The 21,647-nt window shown below is 49.8% G+C and overlaps 2 protein-coding genes across 2 annotated transcripts in view; one reads left to right on the forward strand and one right to left on the reverse strand.

The window, feature by feature from the left end:
* The window catches only part of LOC144107669 (major facilitator superfamily domain-containing protein 4A-like), a 422,352-nt gene that overhangs the window by 278,373 nt on the left and 122,332 nt on the right, over window positions 1-21,647 (forward strand). The gene's annotated exons all lie outside the window — the stretch shown is intronic.
* The window catches only part of LOC144107668 (uncharacterized), an 89,839-nt gene that overhangs the window by 49,376 nt on the left and 18,816 nt on the right, over window positions 1-21,647 (reverse strand). The gene's annotated exons all lie outside the window — the stretch shown is intronic.

Genomic DNA, 21,647 nt, shown 5'->3' on the forward strand with positions numbered 1-21,647 from the left:
GATATCAGCGCTAAACAAGAAATAACCCTAAAGTTAGAGCCAGCTCTTCTTTTCGTGCTGGAAGCAATTGTTGTGATAGAACAACCGTAGTCGTGCAACTTCACTATACGCGTGTAGAGTCACACTGCTGCAATTTTAATGGGCACATGGGCATGCTGCATAATTGAAAGAGGAAAGATTTCTTTGAGAAGTGGCAGGGCGGATGCAGCGGTGCCCTGCAAATGCGCCCACTTGCGTACTGTTCGAAACGCTGTAGCCTTCGCCTTCAGTGGCGTCCTGCAGTGACCTTGACAAAGCTGTTTACTTCTTGCGCAAGCCGCTCACACGATCCTGACAGGGCGGCGTGCCCTCGCATGGGGTAAATCGAAGTCGATGTGCTCGTCCTTGTTTGGAGTATCTTCCAAGATTCGATTCCAGAGAGAAAAAAAAAACGGAATGGAAAAGAAATTGGCGAGAAAGAGGCTGCAGATGTTTGAACAACACTTTAGTTCGCGTTTCCGTGTACCACCTGGAAAAAAAAAAACATAAAATCTTGGCACGGGTACACGAGACCCATTATTTCTGCCCGCCTGTCGGACTGTTCCCTTTCTTTCTGCCGCTCGCTGGAAACGAAAAAAGAAGGAAGAAGGAATGAAAACTTATTGAAAGTCTCGTCCCCTCCAAGGCCGTGCATCACTACAGAGCGTCTCGCTGTCTCCGGCACCTTGCCGGATGCATGTCACACGGGTCAGGTGTGTGCTTCTTCTGTGAAGACACTCCACGCGAGACCTTCGACTTTCTCCCTTACGACTCGCTTTTGACAAAACTTTCTTTCCTCGCGGCGATAGCTGTGTGTTGATAAACGGCAAATGGCGAAACTAGACGGCTTCAGAGTCGCCTTGTATCGCACCTGAATCGAATATCGTTCTTAAGTGGATGTCCTCTGAGGTTTGCCTCTGCTCGAGGCATGCGTGAGGGCATGTAGATGAACAGTGCTCGAGCGAATGTTCATTACGACTGCGCTTTGAGTTCACTAGCGTTTTGCTTCGCTTCGTGTTCGGGCGATCGTGAAAACAGTTCTGCGACCTTTGCTCAGCGCTTAGCGGGGTTAGCGCTCCCCGGGATGTTATTCACGTGGAGCTTTCCCTTTTGAAGACAAGATGGGCTGTGAAGAGAGCACCCTCCGGAGGGTGTCATAAATGGCCGTGTCATCAAGGTGGTTTTGAGTGATCTCTAAACGGGTTGGATACAGATATCGCTTGCCATTTGTTGGCCCCTGAGGAAGACAGATACTATTCGAGATTTTGTTGTTGTTGTTGTTTTTGTTGTTGTTGTTGCCTTCCGTGCTGGCCCCACTCCGAATCATGGTGACACGCGGACAGCGCTTCGACTACCGTACACTTAATTGAGCGGCGAGGGAGGAGTGTAGAGGGAATCGCAGGGGGAAGCTTTGAACCGTCGTAGAACCCAAGCTGCATCTTCGATCCGTGTTTATCCGGGCGTTGTGCTGTACGACTGTTTCCACGTACGCGGCGTCCAGGCCAGCAATCCTTCCGGCTAGCGGCTCGACAGCGCTTGGCGGCGTTTGTGAGCAGCGCTCACACGTTGAATTTTATAAGCACGGACTTAATTAGTAATATGAAATCGAACATGTCTGCTACCTTGCACAGTAAACAATTACTCCCCTATTGTGGGTTAAAATATTTATCTTTTTTTATCGCAGTTTTTCTCTAGGGTGACGTATGACACCGTTGCCTTTCTTTATTTATTTATTTGTTTATTTATTTATTTATTTATTTATTCCTTTCTTTCTTCCTTTCTTCCTTTCCTTTCTTCTTTTGTTTCCTTCTTTATTTCTTTATATCTTTTCTTTGTTTGTTTCTTTATTTATTTATTTGTTTATCCATGAAGTAATTTAAATTAGATTATAACGACACTAGTGCTGTGCAGATGGGGAATGAACGACGGAGTATAACGGCTAGCTTGAGACCGACCCCGTTAATTTGATGCCACGCTTGGTTCGCACTGTGCTGGAAGTGCCGTTGGCAAAAGGTTTGTCGGGCTAATATAATAATAATTGGTTTTTGGGGAAAGGAAATGGAGCAGTATCTGTCTCATATATCGTTGGGGATATATGCCGTAAGGAAAGGGATAAAGGAGGGAGTGAGAGAAGAAAGGAAGAAGAGGTGCCGTAGTGGAGGGCTCCGGAATAATTTCGACCACCTGGGGATCTTTAACGTGCACTGACATCGCACAGCACACGGGCGCCTTAGCGTTTTTCCTCCATAAAAACGCAGCCGCCGCGGTCGGGTTCGAACCCGGGAACTCCGGATCAGTAGTCGAGCGCCCTAACCACTGAGCCACCGCGGCGGGGCTTGTCGGGCTGGCCAGTTTCACTATATCCATAAACTAACTGCTGCAAGGCGATTTGTTACAACTCTCGTTAGTGTTGCAGACCTAGAAAACTCTCTCTCCCTCCGCCATTTTTTTTTTTGCCGCCGATAAATCGCTTTATCAGTACACTCAGACCCTGCGAAAGGAGACTTGGCGCGCTGTCTAGATACTATTGTAATAACTAGAACATAAGAACAAGACATATCCGCAACATGTACCGTAAAAATAAACGTCCTTCGGTTCAGGCACGGGTCAAGGCCGTGGTACTGAGCACCGAAAGCAAAATAATACGCAAGTAAATCTTAGCTCTTCGTTAATACAACTACTGAGTAACTTTCTTTACACACAGAGTATCAGTAGATGTATGAGAAAGAGAGCCAGCGACGCAGTATAAACGTGTAAGCGAGGTCAGATTCAATCGTAGAGGCCTCTACGCATCACTCTCTCTTATTATTATTTTTTTGCGTTGATTAGCGAAAACGGGCATAGTTTGTTGCTTGTGTAGTTCTGTTAGAAAGGCACCGCACTTTGTATTTCGTTAGTAGTCGCAGGGAGTCAGCAAGAGCTCCAGATCTCTGCATTCACTGTCGAAGAGTGCATAGATCTGCCTCCGTACTAATTACAATTCGGCTTCGTGTTCCTGCCGAACATCATGTCGATAGTGAAACGAAGTCTTTGTGGCGACTCTGCCTTAGCTTTCGAAAGATTGCTGTAAAGAAGCCCGGTAATAATCTGAACCTCGATCGCACACTGTACAATCGTTAACACGATCGTGTTAAAGAAAACTGGCTGCGCTTATGAGAGATTAATCGCCTCCGCCTAGTGGATGTGATCAGAAACACTAATTGAGTTTGAGCTTGATCCGCGCGGAAAGCATGGGCGGCTGGACGCCACGTAACCGAAGGTCACATGTCACGGACGCAGCGGCAGTTACCCGAACCAAGCGCTTTAGCGAATACGGTTACCATTTCTGCGCGGCGGCTTGGACGACGTGTAATGATAGGCGTACACTGGTAATGGATTGTGAGCGCCAAACCAACAGATCCTGATTAATGGCGTTAAGACGCCGAGTGTTCCTGCACCAAACCAGCTGCAGGCATGTATAGCTGCCGGCCAGCGATCTCTCAAGGATGAAGGCACGCTGTATAGGCGTTCCGTCTTCACCTCATCGAAGCGAAAATGCGCGTGGTATGCTTGCTTCCTATGCAACCTTGCGGCATAAGCTAAACACGTTAGTCGTCTATGCGCCAGTGTAACTGGGTTGAGGAGAGGTTTTCTTTAATCCGGGATAACGTCGCACACAGTGGCGGCGTGGCCATTATTGCTGAAACATGAAATGAAGACTAATGACCGAACCGGTTAGATACGACTGAGGTTGGGTTGCGTAGATATGGCGCACTCAACCATTTAGTCAAAAATGCGCATTTGTTAAAGGGGCGTCAGTTGAAAACGCGACGGGTCCTATTGGCTTCACGAAACGCTTTAACACTTTCGTCCCTGGCGAGCAGTTTGTCCATAACCGGTGGCGATAAGTACTAGTTAGCACCGCTGGCTAGTAACCGAGAGAGAGAAATTGGAAATTGCTCTTTAGAGAGAGAAGAGAGGCACACTCTCTCAAAGGGGTCCAGGAACCCTGGCGCAAGATGAACATGAACACCCTCTTCCAGCAACGCAAAGCTTTGGTTTGTCAGCGATAAGCAGTATTATATTTCTCAAGTGGGGGGGGGGGGGGGGGCTGTAATTAACGTACGAACGCACAAAAAATAAAACCGCGCAGCCGCATCGTCCAACTCCTCTTTCTCTGTGACTTTTCTCTGTGTCCTGTGCTGCGCGAGTCTCTGTGATTTCAGAAGCACGCAACAACGCGTCATGACGGATATTTAGTTGAATGCGTACTCGGCGCAATAAATGTGTTAATAAAAATGAGAAGTAATTTCACGGAGAAGCTCGAACATGAAACTGGTTTGGCGGAAACAGTCAACTTGGACGCCTGCTCAGAGCGCTCCTATTGCTGCACAGCTGTAGAATAGGTGATTGCATGGGAGCACAGTGAGTAGCATTCTCTCTGGCTTCCAACGGCACTTAGGCTACACAGCTGCTGCGTTTATTTCATGACTGCGTGAAAAGGGAATGTGCATTATAATGCACTATGGATCAGGGCAGGTCATGACCGTATACTTGAATCGTGCATGTGCACGTAGCCGATGCTGCTTGTCGCTTCTTCCACACTTTAGCCCTTCTTCTGCCCTGGGCGCCTTTTGCCGTTGCTGGGCAGATTGGAAACAAAATGGGGACTGAATTCCGGCTGCAGACGATGTTGTCCTCGATCCACGTTCGTTTTCGATCGCCTCGTGGCCAATCAGTGCTGGAGGATCGAATGCATGAAAGAACACAAAACGAAGGAAGCCAAGGGTATTGATCCGGAACAACACAGCCGCCGTCGTTGATCTTCTGATCTATATACAGTATGCGTCATGTTTTTTTTTCTGGTCTGGCCTTTACTTTGTTCAGATGTAAACGCGTGTGTGCGTGCCTGTGTGCGTGTGTTTGCATGCATGCGTGTGTGCGTGCACGAGCGCCCAGCGCGTTCAAATTGGGCTCTTTTAAGAGTATTAAAGTAATCTAGGAGACTTTGCATGCCGATTTTACAATATATGGTCGCTGTGATGTGTACTGGGACATCTCTTTATGCTGGCGATGAGCAATCGTCTGCCTGTTTAGCTGGCAGAAAAAAAAATTAAATGATTGTCAGAAGGCCTTAATTTTAACTTCAATGCTCTGTTGTAAGAATGAATGCATGCATTGGAGAACCGCGGCTTCAATCTGTCTGCGTCGCCGCTAATTTGCCTTTTCTTTATTTTTTTGTCTGTCGCAGGTACGTGCTACACGGATATCCGGATGCTTACAGAACGAAGTCCGACGTGATGGCGAGCACGGTAACGAATGCATCGCAGAAGTATTTTACGTGGCGCGTCTTAGCCGGCTACAGGAAGGACGTATAGGTCATCGTACGGCTGAGCTGTCCGCATCCCAGGCTCTCAGATTAGAAAAAAAAATCGACAACAAAGAACTGCTTGCGTAAATGCATCGACAAACGCGTTGAGGACATTCAACTTCGGCTCGCGTTGCGCAACCACGGCTGCGCAGCCGTCTTCCATTCCTGGCGATGATTAGCCTCTCGCAGGCGAGGCTATACTTCTGGATCAAGCGGGTCTACTCCTATTCGTCCGATAATCACGTATCGCGACACGAATCACGGAGTCACCGCGTTTCCCACTGCCCCCTGTATGAGGGAGCTATCACTACTTGCGGACACCGCGGGGCGTTGCGCAACCAGCAATAATCCGGGTGTGCCTTGCATAGTATGGATAACAACGGAGGAGGGGGGGGGGGAGGAGGGAGGGAGGGGGGGGGGGCGAGCATGAGCAGACTGCATAGCGTCGTTGCGCTGCTCGCTGTGGCGTCAGGAGCACGTAGATGCTGCCGCATACCGTCGGGGGCATTTCCCAAGTTCCGTGTGTGCGTGTGTGTGTGTGTGTGCGTGCATGCGCTAGCCTCTCACCCTTTTCCTCCCCCCCCCCTTGCCTCCTCTCTCTCTAGCGAGTGAAAGTATTCGCCCTGGCTGGCACGACCTGTTTTGCCCCAACGAAAGCGGAGGGTGCCCCCGCGTACCTCCTCCCATCCGCTTCTCTTAATGTCTCGCCTGCAACGTTGCGCAATGTTATCCACGTGACGAACCGTATACGCGGACTTCTGTGTGGTCTTGGCTGCGTCCGAGCGTCGGTGGGGCAGGGGAATTCCACCGAAATGGAAAGCTTCGGCACGTCCGCCTTCACTCCTATCACCCCACTCTTAATACGGCTCTCTTACTCCCTCACCCCGTCTTCAACGTCCGTGCTCCCGTCTCCGTTTATGTTGGCTCGGCACCAGCCGCAGAAGCACCGGGAAGGCCTGTGTAGCGGGCGGCTTAATGAGGGTGCCTCCTCCGTGATGACCGCTATAGAAGGAAACGTCTGCGTGACGGAAGTCCAGCGACGACGTCTTCTCGCCAGGGCGCGCTCGGCCTAATTGCCGCGCCCCCGTTACCGACTGGCTCTTTTGCGCGCTCTAATTTTGTGGTGGCAGGTGAAAGGTCGAGTTCTCCCCCTCTCAAGTCTCGCGTGTCTTTGCTGCTTTGAGGAGTCAGCTCCAGTCCTTGTTGGGGAAGATGCGCTCAAAGGCTGTGGTTGGGGTTCTTTAGCTGACCGTTCCCATCCACTTCGCTTCTGTTCCAGCCGCCAAGATTGCATAACGAGCTTAATCGGTCTCTCGCTCGTCACACCGTGGTATTACCCAGACGACTGCGGGCTTGGGCCTGATGGTTACGAACGGTGGAAAGTCGCAGGAGTTGCGTTATCTCGCTTTTCCCCGGCACCTCGTCTTTCGCGTTGTCGCAGCCATAGGCACAGATAGTTATTCACGTCGAAACGATGTAAAAGAGCGTCAGAAGAAGAGACATTGACGACACCGCAGGTGTCGCTGGTGTCGCAGTGTCGTCAATGTGTCTTACTGCAATGCAAGCCCGTTTTAGCGCTGCTCTTTTAGATCGGTGCGATCTGGTACACACATTCGTCACGCACACACATTCGTCACGTGATGAACTGCGTTGGTGACTTTGCTTCCGCCTCGCTCATTTAAGCGTGCACTCTGTAATTACGCCATGTTCGCTTGATGCACAATCACGTGCATTGAGCAATGAAAGGCGTGTCGTAACAGAGTCAAGCTATACTCTCATCGTGGGTAGTAATTGCTCGCTGCAGAGTTTTATATATGTTTCTCTGGGCGTGAATCTGCCGAGGAAAGTGAACACGGTGAAAGTGCATGCGGTCACGAAGGCATCCGACGCCCGTATCAGTGGCCTCTGGCGCCAGGGTAACTTGTGAGGTCACTGGCTCCAGGGATCGTTATACTGCCTCAGCGCGTGCAAAGGGGGCATGGACCGCTGCCCCAAGGGGGCAGTGTGGGGACGTTCGCCTCTCCGCTGGAACGCGAGTTAAGGGGAATATTGCGTAAGCCCCCGGCACGTGGGCCCTGTCTCTCAGATTGTAGGCACTGCATATTGGAACAGGTGTACAAGTTCGGACTTGTTGGTACGGTGTCTCTCAGGTAAACAGCGCACAACGGTACAGGGACAGTAAAAGCTAGACGAACAAAGTGCAGCCGTGCTCGTGTGTTCAGCGCTGCTGAGTTCGTCTGGTGTTTTTTTTTTGTCCCTGTTTTGGTTCACGGTGTTAATAATAATAATAATAATAATAATAATAATAATAATAATAATAATAATAATAATAATAATAATAATAATAATAATAATAATAATAATAATAATTGGTTTTTTGGGGAAAGGAAATGGCGCAGTATCTGTCTAATATATCGTTGGACACCCGAACCGCGCCGTAAGGGAAGGGATAAAGGAGGGAGTGAAAGAAGAGAGGAAGGAAGAGGTGCCGTAGTGGAGGGCTCCGGAATAATTTCGACCACCTGGGGATCTTTACCGTGCACCGACATCGCACAGTAGACGGGCGCCTTAGCGTTTTTCCTTCATAAAAACGCAGCCGCCGCGGTCGGGTTCGAACCCAGGAGGTTCACGGTGTTTACATGGAAATCAGTGCTTAAACTATACTACTCGTGCCTGGAAATCAAGGATCTGACCTATCGGAACATCTCGCGAGTAGGAAATGGTTCGAGACTCTCGTTGGCATCTCTCGTAGGACAGGAGGTGAACTGGAGAGTTTTCGGAGTTGCGACTGAAATCCACGATTTTTTACCGCCGAGGAAGTTCGTTACACAACCATATCCGAGGGACAAAAAAAATAATGTAAAAGAGCGAATATCAGCTCCAGTTTTTTCTTAGGACGGTCTCCAATGCACGCACGCATCGCCGCGATAGCAACGCCGAAGTCTGAGGTCGTATTATGCACTAATTCTCCCCATAGGTCAGCACTGCCTTTGTACGCAGAACCATAGACTTATACTCGGGCGTTTCAGCCCGTAGCGACCAACCGTATAGAAAGCAAATAGCCATTAAAAAAAGCATTAATTAACAATATCGATCCCGCAATAACGCAGCAAAACATGACTTGAAGGTGTAACTACTTGACCAAATATCAACGGCTTTTTCTGCGTAGCACGAGGTCTGGACGTGAGCCACTGCGCAGTGAGGCGCACTGGGGAAAGCGCGGAGATAAATGAGGATAGTGAGAAACCGTTGAACGAGAGGTCACAACCCTAAGCGCCGTTTGGAGCTGCCCCTAGTGCGACGCGGATGCGCTTGGGCTGCCGCATCTTTATTAAAACGAAAACGAAAATAAGAGGAGGAGAAAACGCGAGAAAAGCGGGGCGTAAACAACTTGGCGACAGTTTCCTTCATTGGCGAAGCAGGTCTGTCGCAATCTCCGCGGCCTCGCCGGCATGCAGCGCGCCGAACGAAGCCCATATAGTGCTCGCATCGGAAGGGAATTCGTTGGAATTCGCGAATGCGGATGGCGCGCCGATCGAGGAAGGCCAGTGTTTGAAGGAATCCCGACGCAGCATTTCAGACCGAATTACGAAGGTTAATTCCCCTATTGTTCCGATTTCGTGGACAACATGGGGGGCAGCTTGGTACGCGATTTAACCGCGGGTGAAATGAAATGCAATTCAAGCTAAAGGAAAAAAAAATGCTCCACAGTCACGACCAACGTGTAGTTTTGAAAAGGGAAAAAAAGCAATTTTGCTGTAGGAATATTACTCGAGTACAACTCGTTAGAACGAAAGGATTAATTACAATGATTAGCTTGAAAATACGCCTATGGGTGCAATAATGTAGCGAACCATGGCATAGCCCTTACCAAAATTTTTTAGACAGTCTATAGTATGTCCATAGGCCTCTGTCTATAAAGTTTATAGACGCTCTATAGGCAAACCTTAGAGAACAGTCGATAGGCAATACAAAATCCTATAGACAGTCTATAGACGATCTATAGATTTATGGCCATAGACTTTTAGTAGACTTTTGTCTATAGACAGTATATAGACTATGAATAGGCAAAAGGAAATATCTATAGGAAGGCAATAGAGTCTTTAAAAAGACTCTATAAAAAGACAGTCTTAAAAAGACTGTCTGTAGACCATTTTTATAAGGGAGATACTGCGTGCTCTAAAGTACTTCCATATCCGTACCTATTACGATATTACCTAAATAACACTTTTAATACCGTCTTATTACGGCTGCAGCTTATTGTGTAGATAAGGCTGCGTCTTTCGCTTATTTACCTGTTACCGTCCGCTCTGCTTTTTAGTTATTCGAAGAACGTTACCCGTGAACGCTGCTGAAGCTTGGCGTCGTGAATTCTATCGTGAGTTGCGACAGTGTCGTGTTGTGTGCAGTCTTGCCGTGTCTTCTGCGTCTGCGTTGCCGGCTACAAACAGTATCCGGTCGCACTATCAAGCACCAGCCTCTCCTTATATGTGCATTGAAATAAATAACAAAAAATGACCCCCGCCTCGTTTAATAACAGGCCAGACTGAGCCATACAAGGTGCTCGTGCCTCGAGTGCCGCCCACGCGATCTGAAAGAAATTCGCCCATCCGTCTTTGGTGTGGTCTCGCGACGGCGTTCTTTACATAGCGCCGCGACGATGAATCGGCGGGGGATCGATCACGATTGTGGCAGAGATTAGCGGCTTCGCGCGTGCGGGTCGTCACCCACGCAACTTCAGTTTCACCACGACCCAATCTCGCCGCGACCAATTACGAGCCCTCTGCTAAGCGGGAGAGAGGCTGAGTAGTAAGGGAGGAGGTCTACGTACCTCACTGACTCAGCGGCGTGTTATATAGGAGTCATCCTCAGCGCTTTAGTCGCCGCCATGTACCGTGACGCAAGAGTAGCTTGCGCAGACTCGTGTACACGTATTCCAGCAATATACAGAAGGGAATACTCGCACTCCAGCACCAGCTTTGCTTTTGCTAATCCATCGAACTTGAAAGGTTCTGTGAGTGCATTACCATACTACATGAAGGCCATGTGAGGTATTCAGTAGTGCAATAGGTACCAACTCGTGGCATTTCTCTTAACGGAGCTCCCACAGAGCACCCCCCCCCCCCCCCCCAGCCGTCACAACTCTAGCTCTATGACGAAATCTGGCCCATGTCGCGACTTTCGGCGCCCGCGGAGGTGTAGCGAACGGGTAGATTGACCCCTGCTCAGCTGCACCTGAGCACATCTGCGGACGGACGGACAAAAAAATTGGTGCTGGTTTAGCTTTAGATAAACCTGGAGTGACGCGATAGCTACAGCTGGCCGAGTGGTACTTGGTCACGTGACCAGCCACGTGACGAATCACGTGATCAACCACGGCGCCGGCAGCTGCTCCGCACCACGTGACCAACCACGTGACAGCGTGGCGGCGCAGCCACGCTGAAGGCTCGAAATGCTACCGTAATGTAGCTATCGCTACAAAACTAGCCGACAGCAGGAGACACGACGCCGAGAAGCCAGTCACAGGAAACTGGAAATCTGGTTTGGTTTGGTTTATGTGGGTTTAACGTCCCAAAGCGACTCAGGCTATGAGAGACGCCGTAGTGAAGGGCTCCGGGAATTTCGACCACCTGGGGTCCTTTAATGTGCACTGGCATCGCTCAGCACACGGGCCTCTAGAGCTAATTTCGCCTCCATCGAAATTCGACCGCCGCGGCCGGGATCGAACCCGCGTCTTTCGGGCCAGCAGCCGAGCTCCATAACCACTCAGCCACCGCGGCGGCTGAAACTGGAAATCTAACCGCATGATGGATTTAATGCGTTGAAACTTAAAGCGTGTGATATGAAATTACATGTATTTACACAGTAACCGCTGGCAAGTGATCAGTAATTCAGCAAGTCAACAGAGGCAAATGGACTAACTGTTCATTACGGGCACACTGAACGCGACGCCGCAAACTGTCACCGAAGCATTCGGAAGCTGCGCACGTTGAGACAGCACGCACACTCATAAGCGACACACAAGGAGGCCAAGTCGAACTTTTGACGTCCTGACGACAGGAACTTGAGTCCACACTATGTCGGACGGAACACCGCACGCGAACTCGGCGAGTGCGATTCGATCTGCATGGAAACCGGAACGAGAGAGCTGTCCCAAAGATGCACGCGATGGGAAACAACGCGGAAATCGATCTCCTCTGAACCCCAGCTCCCATCGCGCTGTGGCGTGCGCGCGTGTCCGAGTCCGAAGTTTGACCGTGTGGCGCATTTGCAGCGCAATAGCCAGCAGGCTGTATTGAGGGCAGCGATTCTGTTTCCATTCCATCATTTCGCCCCTCCGGCATTGGTCAGCTCTTGGTTCGGTATGCGGGAACCGTTGAATGACATTCCCCTGCTATATATTATCGTGGACGTCACTGCCAATCATTATAAATGGCCCTAGGGCGAAATAATTAATCGGGAAAATGACGGCTACAAATTATAGCTTCAGTAGAACAGTTGTATCATTTACCTTCCCAAAGTCCGCATATTGGGGCCATCGTGAAAGGGAACATCTTAAAGTCATTGGGAAGGCCATGTTTAAAGCACGAGTGGAAAAAACACGTAATAGGCCTAACAGGAAAAGTCTGTATAACCTAATGCGTGGGAGAATGAACCGGAGCACCGTGCAGACATATGCAGCTGCTACAGAGCGGGATGGATGTTCTTTGTATATACTACATGTTAAGGTCAGGCTTATAAAGGAAACAAAATCTTCTCCAAGGCACTGATAAGCTCAGATGGGTTTGTATGCATACTCGCATGCATGCGTGTGCTAGTAGCGGCCGCACGGTGGCGTGCAGTAGCGCGTTGTACCCACGAGGATTCGTAAAATGCCGATGGGGTCCATGCTGTGCCCTGTACAAGGTAGCTTTTGAAAGTAGTCACATGAGTCGGCGTAGCTCGCTTGCGCGCGAGGTTCCGATTCGTCGGTGGAAGGTTGCAAGCGCACGCATGCTAGCAGGCTTCACTGAACGCGTTTCAAGTCGTGTTTCTAGCGGCAAGCTCTGTAGTCCGTTTTTCCCGTAGTTAGTGCGCTACGCTTCGGTGTAGCGTCGTTTGACTTAAAAAGAGCGGAGTGAGAATTTAGTCTAATTTTTAAAAACTTAGAAGTACCTGCACACTGCACGCTTCAAACTGCCTCAGCTACTGCAGCCTACTTGTTTCGCCCAATGCCGAGCGTCTGTGGACGGCGCACCCGTGACTCATAAGAGAAACTGGACATGTGCCCGCTGCAGCAGTGCCAAAGGGAGAAGGCTTCGCTTCGGAGAGTCGAAATTCGACTGGATAGGAGGTAATGGAGGGAGGGCCGCTTTCACGAGTGTATATGTCACGACTTCTCATTGGACTTTTTCTTTCTTTCTTTCTTTCTTTCTTTCTTTCTTTCTTTCTCTCCCTCGCTCTCTCTTCCTTCCTTCCTTCCTTCCTTCCTTCCTTCCTTCCTTCCTTCCTTCCTTCCTTCCTTCCTTCCTTCGTTCCTTTTTGCGCTCTCACGCGTCCCTCTGTCCGATTACGTGCTGGCGATGAAGGCAGTCGCGAGAGCAGATCTCAGCGCAACTCTTCCCATCACAAGCAAAACCCAGAGGAGAGCGATACGTGGGCGTGGGTGTGTGCGTGTGTAAGAGGGAAAGAGAGAGAGGGGGGGAAGAGACGACAACAGGCGCAACGCTGCGATGCGACGCCGACGGGAGTGACCCTGACTTCATATACCTGCAAGGCTGCGCACCCTTCCCCACTGCGCGGAGACGACTCGGACGCTGCTTGCGCGGCGCGCACACGGGAAGGCAGAGACGGTGAAGGCATTGAGGCGGCAAGGAAGACGGAAGCTTCGGTTACTGAAAGAAAGTGAATTGCAGGTATACGTTTTATCTACCCCCGAACAGGAACACTGTTGGACAGGCGCGGTTCTTGACTGACCGGCGTGAATAGGAGTAGTTACGCTGGTGTGCATAATAATAATAATAATAATAATAATAATAATAATAATAATAATAATAATAATAATAATAATAATAATAATAATAATAATAATAATAATTGGTTTTGGGGGGAAAGGAAATGGCGCAGTATCTGTCTCATATAGCGTTGGACACCTGAACCGCGCCGTAAGGGAAGGGTAAAGGAGGGAGTGAAAGAAGAAAGGAAGAGAGAGGTGCCGTAGTGGAGGGCTCCGGAATAATTTCGACCACCTGGGGATCTTTAACGTGCACTGACATCGCACAGCACACGGGCGCCTTGGCGTTTTTCCTCCATAAAAACGCAGCCGCCGCGGTCGGGTTCGAACTCGGGAACTCCGGATCAGTAGTCGAGCGCCCTAACACTGAGCCACCGCGGCGGGGCGCGTGCATATGGCCCAATGGGGAATTTGCGCTGAAGTTCGCGGTGCCGATTGCCGCGCCATAACACACTGCCTAGCGAGAAGAGCAAGCAGTTTTGGGTAGTACTATTAGTCCTTTTCCGCGCCACCTTCAGGCGCTTATTGGCGTGAGCCTCCGCGCTCTGTCGAAGGCGCACGTGCCGTGCGTCAGCTATCTGGGCTACGCCGAGAGAAGCTAGGCAATGAATGCTGTCAGCCAAACGCGGGTATCTAATCGCGCAGAATGTGTTCTCGCGTTTGCAGCGGCCCAAGCGGCTGACAGAAGCAGTTTTGAGTCACCGATTGGAACAACTGCAGTGCCACCTTGGCAGCGCAGGTTCCCCATTACGCAGATCCACAGCACGGCACTGTTGTCGCTCGCAAGGCCGGCAGACTAAAAAAAACTTGGTCATGTTCGGACTAGATAACTACTAACAAAACTAGACTAACGCCGGACTAGAGTGCTGCAAGAACGTCGTTGTTGCTTTGAGATGACACCTGCACGACAATCTATCCTTCATTTTTTCCCGGGAGCTCCCGTAGCCCATGTGTTCTAGTGAGGTTGCCTAAAATCACTATATTCCACAATCGGTTCGTTTTTGTTCAAATGAGGTGTACGTCCGCATTCGGACGGTCGGAGGAACGGACAAGAGAAAGTGTGCGGACGCGTACATCTTCAATCATGGATTTAAAACACTAGATAAGGCTTCTATTATTCCCGCCCTTCTATGGGGCGTGAGCACGTCATGGCGACCGTTTCTCCGTTGTCCTCGTGATCCCCATTGCCGTACATCCTAGGAAAGCACCCGTTCCAAAACGCACATATGGGCGAAGCCAACCAAGGTGACGTGACCACGTGGGGCACAGTATCGAAGGCACCCATTCCCTGACCCATCGAATGTCATTTGCCTGGCCGGCAGTAAACGTTGGAGTGTTACGTTACAGCAGACCCTGATTTTGACGCCTTTAAGCAGCAGAATTAGCCGTAGCAATTATCGTTCTCTAAAGAGAAGAGAAAGGCACAACTGCTCGGGTGTATCCTTCTCCAGCCGAGCTTGCAAGCGCTCCTGCAGTGATTCCACTTCGAGCTTTCAGCCAGAACCGACTGTCGGAGCAACCTAACACCCCTCCCCCTTTTATTTATTTATTATTTTTTTTTGCTGGGCTTTAAGCCCACTTCGTCGCAAGCTTGAGAAATTCCTCCGAGATACAAGCCGACTCGTTGAGCTGCCCCAACTGTAACAGCCATTTCCGACGGTCTGTAGCGAAAAAAATACGTTAATTGACGCCTGGTTGAAACACAGCCTCGGCTTTCCCAGCAGCTTAGGGCTTAGCGGAACTGCCGTGAAAGCGGCGACCCGTGATAAGGATAATCCTCGATGCTAGGCCAACGGACTTTCGATCGTACAAAAGGACGCCGTTTCGGCTTGACTCATGTCCTGTGAAAGTCCCTCCAGGGGCTTAATTGGGAGTTCTTTGAGCGATGCAAGTCCAATGCGGAACTGCACTGGCCCTCGTCTCTACCACACTCGGGACGACCTTCGTGTATTCGAAAACAGACTCTCACTACGGAAAAAGCAAATTTTGTCCACTTCGTAGAACAACACCCCGCGTTCGGCAACATTCCAGGCACGTCCGGGACGCCGTTGCAAGAGCCGTGCAGTTCACAGCGCTCCGTATATACACACGCGCCTTTTCAAAGGCCGAGCGCGCACTGTCTCTCGCCAACCACAAAAGAGTCGGCACAGCAGCTCGATGTGCAAAGTCGAGCCTTTTTTTTTTCTCTCGTCTTCGTTCCTCCTTTCTGCCTGTCTATAAGGTGCTGAACCAGCGGGACTCCGTCAGCGTGAGGTGACTCGTAATAACGAATCGCCGAGTTCCGTCAACCGCTTTGTACGAAGCGTGTCCCCGTTTTGTAACGGCAAGAGAAAACCGCACGGCCTTGCTACCGACGCACTTTTTCTTTTTTTTACGAAATGGTTCGTGTACAGGAGGGTGTACACGTAACTTGCTGCACTGCACGCGGCGGCGGTATTTCGCTTTCTTTGCGCCGCCGCTCGCCGCACGGAGGTCACGTGCTTCGTACTCGTCGTCGCCACGACGTCGCTTTATTCCGGACACGTAGGAAACGCTATTTTGACGTCGCACCGCTGCCCCGAGCTGCTGCCCGAGAGATACGAGGGTGCAGCGCGCGTGTCGAAACGCGACTGCGTGTGCAGCTGCCTCGGCGTGGCCTTTGGAACGCGCTGCATACGTGTTTGCCGTGCTTCCGAGGTAATGCAGCGACCGAGCGCACTGATTGAGTTCGTTATCGCGGGCTCTGTGCAGAGGTTGCGACAGAGTAAAGGTGTGCACGGCCAAGTTCAAAGCGGCAGTAGAGCCGGTCGTAACTCTACTAATCGCTCCCCGCCAGAGATGGCTGAAGATTAGTGCCGTGTTTTGCGCGAAACGTAGTTTTTTTTTTCGTTGTTTATTCGAGTTGTGCTACCGTTCTCTGCAGCGCACGCAGATAGACAGTGCAGGGGGCAGTAGTTGTGCAACAATGTCTAGCGAATAGTAAGTAGGTTTTTGTTTTCATAATGTCGGAGTTGGTCGAAATTTTCGTTATACAATACAATAAAATACAAAAATGCAAAATACAATACAATACAATGAAATTGTAGTGGGTCCAGAGAACAAGTGACCTAGACTAACCGCGCGCCTTAGGCCGCTGTTTAGCCTGTTGTTAAAAATTATCATGCGGCCTGACGACTTTCGGGTAAGGCTGTGCCTGCACTTGTTTTACTTTCCCTTCGTCCCTGTCCTCACGTTGTGGTTTAGGTTCCCACCGATGCAGTGAGACAGTGACAGTGTACATTTCCTTTAATCATGAACTAACCGGACCTAACTTTATAACCACTCCCCCCCCCCCCCCCCCTTCCCTCTCATCATCTGTCAGGGGAATTTACAAGCGCCAAAGAAATGTTGCCGTGTGGAAAAGATATGGAATTGCTCTTAAGATATATACCAAAGGAAATGCCATAGTAGGTGAGGGCTCAAATCGCATACCACAGGCAAGACTAAGACAATGTGATTAGGACCACGGGGAAGTCATAAGGAAAACAGGAGAAGATGGCATTGCCTTAGTCTCATCAAGGCTTCGGTTGATATCAAGTGTCCACACACAACCAATGGTGTTCCAGGCCGTAACCGCAAAGTTTCCTCAATTAGATCCAGAAATACCTATTTCAGGACCTTTTTCCCTGCAGAAGCTTGAAAACTCCGCTAATACAGAAAGAAGTGAGACATTTTAGGATGTGAAAATTTCCTGAAACGCCCTGAAAGTGTCCTTTTCGGCATGTTTTACTTCTCATATTCCCTTAAAAAGAGAAGATTAACTGAATAAAACCTCACTGCATGCAGTCCAGGGGTAATTGAAAGGATGGGCAGGGACAACGCAATAGTTCACGGGGGAAGTTTGTTCGGGTACAGCGTACAGACCAATAAAGCGGCTGAGGAATTTTTCGCACAAGCTAGCAACACTTCGTTGCCACGGACTGCCTATTGAACTTTTTGATAGAGGCGTCGACGCACCGATCATGTTCGTGCTAGCGCTGAGGGCTATAGTCGGTTCCTCAAAAACCTGGCTGTCGATCGCAAGATGTGCTTTCCTCTCGCCGAGATTAGCTAATGGCGTCTCTTCTCGCCTTACGAAGGTAAAAATGTGAGAAATAGACGCAGACCAGAGAAGAACTCACGTGTGAGCAGCAGCTACAAAAATACTGAGGTCATACACTTATATCCATTTCCTTCAGCTACAGAGAGCTCCGTGAAACGCGTTTGTTTCACTCCTAGCCATCCGCGCACACTACAGGAGTCGCCCAAATTTTCTCTTCAACTCTTCCACGGCGCTTCGTAGAATGAAACGCGATTCGGGCGAAGCATTCTCGCAGACTGAGACCGCGGTGCACTTGTCGACGAGATTGACGTTTTCACCGATGGAGGGGGGAAAAATGTTCCGGGTTGTCAGTCCTTGCGACAGCTGCGCAGAACGCAACAGTCAATATAGCCAGAAAACCCGCTGGCATCCACGCAATTGGCTTCGTTTTCTGGTGTCCCGGAAGCCACTGGGAAAACCTCCCGATGCACCGTGTGATGCCGTGCCACAGTTCCGGCAGTGTAATGGATGTTGTTTGCGGAGGTGTTAGTTCAGACGTCACGGCAAGCTACTTTGCTGTTTTTGTATGCACAGTTGCACGCTCATTTTGAATACACATCAAAATGTAATCTCTGCTTTGGCTATAGTTTCCTCATCCTGAGATAGTTTCGAGTCGTTTCGTAACGTCGTCATCATTGTTATGACCGTTACTAAGCAATTATAGCTTTTAACGTTCCAAGCGCTCCAGTCTGTCCTGCTTGAAAGTAGGGTGCATGACTGTGTTCCCTAGCGAACCGCCGAGTTAACCTCGTAACGCTGGCACACGATTGAAGAAAGCGAATCCCGTTTAATTTACTAAATTAAGCATGTGAGGCAGGCTGGCATTCGCTAGTGAAGCCGGTTACTCCTAATTTCGCTATAGATTAAGAGCACTATTCTTGAAATCGAAAAAAAAGCAGAACAAAAGGAAACGTAATGAATGATCACGTCACTAGAACAAGACATTTAGCCGAGCTTCTGAATGAATACAGGACTTGGTAAGGGCCGCGAAGTCTGAATGGACGGGTTTCAGTCTTGGCTCTGCACGGCCCTCGGTGGCCCGAAGCCTCCACAGGCTGCTTGCACAACCTTTTGCGAATACTGGGCGTGGAAAAACACGCTGTCTTCTAGTCTACGCTACATGCCTGTCCCTCGTAGTATGTCCACCAGATAGTGTCACAGGTGATGCGCTGATAGGTTTGTTTCTCGGAGGCGGAAAATGCTGTCGCTCTGTTGTATGCTGTGCGGTCCGCTGTGCCATACACCTCAGCCAGAAGGGGATGGGGGGACGACCCTGAAGGTTTTTGCGATCCCCTCCCGGGATATGAACATAGACAGCTGCACCAGGTAACGGAGGGCTAGTGTGACAAGATTCCTGGTCATCTGTAGGGTCCAGGAAGGCATGCGACTGGATGCACAGTGTAAACCACACTTAGCTGGATCACGTGAGTGCGTGGCGCTGCTCGATCGCGTGCTGTCAGGATGTTTGGGCCGTGTTACGTACACTGCATGGTGACGCTGTCTTAGCGAGGCGCCCACACGTATCCCTAGCGTGTGTACGACGCGTTCAGTTATCATTCGCGCCAAGTGCAGTCCACCCTGTACTTAAGAGGGCTGCGGGAGTCTGTTGGCGGTGCCGCTGTCGGCGTCACTTCCTCACCACTGGGGAAAGCGGTATTGGGAAGTGTTAATGCCATATCATTAGAGTTATCGTGCCACCCAAAAATGGCCAATGTCCAGTCTCAAAATTCCTTGATTGGTCGAGAGAAGTCGTGTGACTTGTGACGCCATAACAAAAAATTGGTGGTGGTTTAGCACTGGTTAAACCTGGAGTTACGAGACAGCTACAGCTGGCCGAGTGGAACTTGGTCACGTGACCAACCACGTGATCAGCCACGGCGCCGCGCCGCAGGAAGGTGCTCCGCACCACGTGACAGCGTGGCGGCGCAGCCACAGGGTTGCAGTGCCGCCATCGCCACGGCGCCGCCACGCCGAAGGCTCGGAATGCTACCGTAATGTAGCTATCGCTATACAATAACAACCTGCCTACTAGGGCAGGTGGCAACCTGTTCACCAGGTTAGAAGCAACCTGCCCACCGTGGCGGGGAGGAATCAAATTAATTATTGGTCGAGGGCGTTCAAGTGACCTTGAGATGTCGTCACAACCTTCCCAATGGATTTGAGCAACCTAGTTTCCAGGCAGCAATCTATAAACCGAGAATTGAGATCAAAATTCGGAAAAAAATTGATATATGCAAATGTCGGAACCATCACGGCGTACCGAATACCTGCTGCGGCAGCTACCAGTCCGAACACTGCGGTTGATGGACCGACAATTGCAAGGACACTGACGCAAACACGTACAGAAGTTGCACTGAAGCTGCTACAAATGTGAAATCTAATGCTATCGCACTTCAATGATCAGGTGAATTAAGAGCGCCCATAGTTTCGATTTGGAAGAAATGTTCACCGTTACAACCAGCCGTAAGAACTCGTTTATAGCGAAGAAATGGCAGCCTCCGTAATTGCCGCGAGGCCTGCATTGTACACCCATACGGAGGAGATGTCAGGATCCGCTTTGCGAGAAAGTGCGTGGACACAAGTAGCGATCCTAATAATACCTTCTTCGGCACTGAGCTATACAAGGTCCATGTTCGGCAAGCTCGTTAACGTCCTTATATATAGACACGTCACCGTGTTGGTGACTCCCCCTGGACAAGAAAGCCAGCTGCTATACGGTGGCGGCCTGTCTCCCATCAGACGCAAAATGGGAGCCTACATGATAACTCCAACGTAATCAAGCGAGAGAGGTATAGATGCATGACGGCAGTGTGCGTATACGAAGGAAGGCGCATTCTCCTTTTTTCTTTCTAGTTTTTAATTTTATCTCAACCCCCAATGAACTGTCATGTACGGCAGGCATTATTACACGCGCTTCCCGGAGCAAGTCATCTTCCGATTCAGTTCTCGCGCAGTTTACGCCCTCCATCATTCTTATGTCACTTACACACTTTCGCGGATGCTTCCTCTTGGCCGGGAGGGGCTCCGCTCTCGCCTGTCACCCCGCGGCGCTGCGGGCGCGATGTCGCTTATTTTGAAAGTGGTGGTGTCCTGTTCGTTTCGCTTCATTTATTTGGTGTTTTTTTTCCTTCGCTCGCTTTCCAAGTGGATTCCCGGCGTCAGTGTAAAAAGAAAGGAAGACAGGAAGAAAGAGAGAGGGAAAGAAGGAATGAAAGAAAGATGGAAAGAAAGAAAGGAAAGGACGAGAGAGAAGAAGAAGAAAGAAAAAGAAAGAAAGGAACAAAGATAGAAAGAAAGAATGGAAGGAAGAAGGAAAGGAAGGAATGAATAAAAACCGAAAGAACGAAAGAAGGAAGGAAAGAAAGAAAGAACGAAAGAAGGAAAGAAAGAAGGAAGGATTGAAAGAAAGGAAGAAGGAACGAAAGAAAGAAAGAAAGGAAGAAGGTACCTTTATGACGCGGACTTGCAGCGACTTTGTCAGCTCTCTTTTATTTCGACTTCCGCGCGAAACTGACTCTAGCCGAAGAACGGACTTGGCATATCTCGTCGCTGTGACGATGTCAGCGCGCTGACTTCGTCAGGCTCTTACGTCTACGCTATTACGGATTTAACACCTGTATTTTTTTCTATCCACTCCATCTCTATCCGTGCCCGAGCGACCGGAACAGGCACCGAATTTTATTTTTTTTTCTCCTCCGATGTCTGACGTCCTCGAATTACCCATTCGGTCGCTTCAGCCTCCTAGAGTTCGGCGCAGCTTCCGGCCTATGTCACGCCGAATTATCGATTTATGCAGGCGACGGAGATTGGGTCAGCGAGTGCGGCGTCGTCTCGGAAGTCAGCGCAACGCAGCTGGTGTGTGTGAATACGTGTCCCGCTTTATTTATTTTTTTTCCTTTTCACTACGACATCTTTGCTATATTTACGCGTCCCGTGAAAAAATGTGGGTCGCCAATAGGTGGAGCGAGCGTATGGGCGCGAATTTAAAATGCAGCCACGTATCGCGAAGCTTTTTCGAAGGTTGTCGGAAAAGGATGCGGAAATGTGGCTCGTGTTAGAGCACTGTGCGCCGCTCTGAGCTTAACCTCGCACTGCTGCATTGCAGTGAAATATGAAACTTGAAAACTTGCATGTGAAAATTAATATGCAGAAAACTAAAGTAATGTTCAACAGCCTCCGAAGGAAAC

Source organism: Amblyomma americanum, chromosome 10 (assembly GCF_052857255.1).
Source record: "Amblyomma americanum isolate KBUSLIRL-KWMA chromosome 10, ASM5285725v1, whole genome shotgun sequence".
In the NCBI taxonomy this organism is placed as follows: Eukaryota; Metazoa; Arthropoda; class Arachnida; order Ixodida; family Ixodidae; genus Amblyomma; species Amblyomma americanum.